The following is a 4,000-nucleotide window of genomic DNA, read 5'->3' on the forward strand; positions in this document are numbered from 1 at the left end:
GTGGTGCCACTTGGACGAAACATTTATATCGTGTGTGATAACTACGTTATTCAGATGGTGGTGCCACTTGGACGAAACATCTATATCGTGTGTGATAACTACGTTATTCAGATGGTGGTGCCACTTGGACGAAACATTTATATCGTGTGTGATAACTACGTTATTCAGATGGTGGTGCCACTTGGACGAAACATTTATATCGTGTGTGATAACTACGTTATTCAGATAGTGGTGCCACTTGGATGAAACATTTATATCGTGTGTGATAACTACGTTATTCAGTTTCGTTATCATTCACGTGGTGGTGCCACTTGGACGAAACATCTATATCGTGTGTGATAACTACGAAGTTTATCACACGGTTTTAACTTGATTCTTATTACAAGGAATTTCAATTAATTGTTAATTCAGTAAATGATTTACGGATTCAACGTAATACATTAATACTTCTCATAAAATATTGTTTCACTAACTGGACGATATAACGCTTAATAATTCTGCAACGTTTCTTTACTGTACGGCTTTATAATTGTTCTGCTAGAGACGGTATAATGCTTAATAATTCTACAACGTTTCTTTACTGAACGGCTTGATAATCGTTCTACTAGAGAGTCGGTATAACAGTTAACGATGCTACAACGTTTCTTTACTGAACGGCTTCATAATCGTTCCACTAGAGAGTCGGTATAAAGTTTAATAATGCTACAACGTTTCTTTACTGAACGGCTTCATAATCGTTCTACTAGAGAGTCGGTATAGCAGTTAACAATGCTACAACGTTTCTTTACTGAACGGCTTGATAATCGTTCCACTAGAGAGTCGGTATAATGGATAAACGGATATAAAAGTAAATAACAAAGAACTATTGTCACTTTAGAGGCCTAGAACTGTTCAGGATAAACGGATATAAAAGTAAATAACAAAGAACTATTGGCACTTTAAAGGCCTAAAATTGTTCAAGATACAAGGATATAAAAGTAAAAGAAAATAACTATTGCCACTTTAGAGGCCTTAAACTGTTCAGGTTACATGCATATAAAAGTAAAAAAAAAAATGTGATGTGTTATTAGAAGCCGAGAATCATTTAAGATAAGCCGATAAATAAAGGAATGACAACTCGTGAATTTGGAACGTATAGCTAAACGTTTAGCCAAATAAAGAATGATTAAATTAGCTTAGGGTTACCCGAGCTGTATCTCTCTTTTCCAGTTAGTGAACTTAAAGATTAAAGTTCAAATTCACGCATGATTATTAGGATGTTGACCCAACTTCTGTAAAGTTATGGACAGACAGATTCTTTGCCTATAAAGTGTGTGAAGAGACAAACGCTTTGCCTAGAAAAACAGAAAGCTAAGCTGAAAATCGTCTGGAGAAATATTCAGAAGAGTTTTTCTATTTACGATTAGATCGTGTAAAAATGACGTCAAAAACGCGCACCTATACGACAATCGCTTTATAGAAAATGATTCCTAAAAAGTTACCTATATGTAACAGGATATCTGGTGCCCTTCGATATAAACAATATAACAAATTCACATCTGTTTTGAAAACTTTGTGTCAGTTCTTTGTGAAAATTGAGATAACTGTGTAAAATTTCCCACAAACATTATCTAGTAGCTGAAACTGAAGATAATATATGGCAGCTTTATGAGATAAAACGTATACGTCCTGTAAGTTGAGATAGGTTTATACTCCCTTGTTTATAAATAACTGATGAGGCAGGCGATGGTCTAGACGTAAAAGATGACGTAGCAACGTTGTTTATAATCTAATAATCACAGCAAGAAGCGAGAGATCTATAAGGTTGAGAAGGTTTTAGCGTGATAACTCTTATTTATAAACTCTACGGTTACATTATTTACTCTATTATTGCTTTAGGGCGATGAAGAAGTAATTTAATGATCTATCTAAAAACTACTGCGAAAGCTTAGCTGTTAGGAAAAAGAAAATGATAAAAATAATACGACCAATGTTGTACTCAAAGCTGCTGTTCCGTTTAAAGGTGTATTAAAAGACACCATTACTGGATGATATTTTACAACGAATTTCACTAAAACTGAAGCTCTGATTTTATTACTTCTCTAAGTTCTTAGATAATTTGAAAGGATTTCAACATTTGATGACGTATATTATCACGTCACATATTTAACGTTTTTTAACATTGGTTATCTTTTCACATGTTTAATATTTTTAGTATTAACTATTATACTATTTCGCAAACTATTCACCAATTAAAAGGTTGCTGAATTATTAAGCGTTATTCCACCTTGATAGCGAAACGATTATCGAGCCGTTCGGTAAAGAAACATTGTAGCATTATTAAACCACGGATATAAAAGTAACTAACAAAGAACTATTATCACTTTTAAAGGCCTAGAACTGTTCAGGATAAACGGATATAAAAGTAAATAACAAAGAACTATTGTCACTTTAAAGGCCTAGGACTGTTCAGGATACACGGATATAAAAGTAACTAACAAAGAACTATTGTCACTTTTAAAGGCCTAGGACTGTTCAGGATACACGGATATAAAAGTAACTAACAAAGAACTATTGTCACTTTAAAGGCCTAGGACTGTTCATGAAACATTGGTATAAATACACAAATGACGACGACACATTGGCATAAATACACAAATGACGAAACATTGGTATATATATATATACACAAATGAAGACGAAACGTTGAAATATTATTTATAAATACACAAATGTAGAAGAAACTTTGAAACATTAGTATTTATACACAAATAAAGACGAAATATTGGTATAAATACACAAATGAAGACGAAACGTTGAAATATTGGTATAAATACACAAACAGAAGAAACGTTGAAATATTGGCTATAAATACACAAATGTAGTAGAAACGTTGAAATACAGGTTATAAAAGATTAAATACAATAGTTGGTTACGACATACACCATGGTGAAGCCCATCTTTTGATATACGTTGTTGTCCTATTGATAAAACGTAGTTATTTTCGACTAGTGGTGACCCCACCATTATGACTGGAATGTTTTCCGTGGGGTAAGGAGAAGTTCAAATTGCTAGAAATAGCCTACCAAAATGTCAAGTATGACAAGTATTCCCGTGGGCGCTAAAAGAATGATACCTTTTGAAACTGATGCACTGGGACAGCGTTACTGGATAAAATGTCATCACACCTGTATATCTAAGGTTATTTTTTAGCATCTTATTTTAATTACTAACTGCTGTTGAAACGTTCGCTATTCAAGTTTAATAACTTGTTTCTAATTTTCCGGTTAATAACTGATTTTTGTGTGTGTAGAATATTCATTCTAAGCAGACGCATTAAATATAAGCAACCCATTAATTACGTTATATGCAAATTTCGGAAGATTCGTGAGGAGTCTACTATTTGATTCACAGTGGATTATTATGATTCGGGATACTGGATACACAAGTAACTAAAAATAAACGGTTGACACTTTAGAGGTTTAAAACCGTTCAGGATGTTTTGTCTTCATTTGTGTATTTATACCAATGTTTCAAAGTTCTGTCTTCATTTGTGTATTTATACCAATATTTCAGCGTTTCGTCTTCATTTGTGTATTTATACCAATATTTCAACGTTTCGTCTTCATTTGTGGATTCATACCAATATTTCAACGTTTCGTCTTCATTTCTGTATTCATACCAATATTTCAACGTTTTGTCCACATTTGTATATTTATAACCAATATTTCAACGTTTGTCTTTATTTGTTTGTCACTATTCATAGATGTTTCTATAATCAATATTTCAAAACACTATTTATAGATATGTTTCTATAATCAATATTTCAGAACACTATTTATAGATATGTTTCTATAATCAATATTTCAAAACACTATTTATAGATATGTTTCTATAATCAATATTTCAGAACACTATTTATAGATATGTTTCTATAATCAATATTTCAGAACACTATCTATAGATATGTTTCTATAATCAATATTTCAGTAACACTATTTATAGATATGTTTCTATAATC

At 32.1% G+C, this 4,000-nt stretch overlaps 1 long non-coding RNA gene across 1 annotated transcript in view; it reads right to left on the reverse strand.

Annotated features, from left to right (window-relative positions):
* The window catches only part of LOC111089870, a 4,282-nt gene extending 3,006 nt beyond the window's left edge, over positions 1 to 1,276 (reverse strand). Inside the window, exons 1-2 of the long non-coding RNA XR_002614031.1 lie at positions 1,265 to 1,276; positions 1,115 to 1,116 (exon numbers count right to left, since the gene is read on the reverse strand). This is a non-coding gene — a long non-coding RNA (uncharacterized LOC111089870). The remainder of the gene's footprint in view (positions 1 to 1,114; positions 1,117 to 1,264) is intronic.
* Between the last annotated feature and the right edge of the window lie 2,724 nt (positions 1,277 to 4,000).

The sequence above is a fragment of the Limulus polyphemus genome, unplaced genomic scaffold (assembly GCF_000517525.1).
Source record: "Limulus polyphemus unplaced genomic scaffold, Limulus_polyphemus-2.1.2 Scaffold7695, whole genome shotgun sequence".
NCBI classification, from domain to species: domain Eukaryota; kingdom Metazoa; phylum Arthropoda; class Merostomata; order Xiphosura; family Limulidae; genus Limulus; species Limulus polyphemus.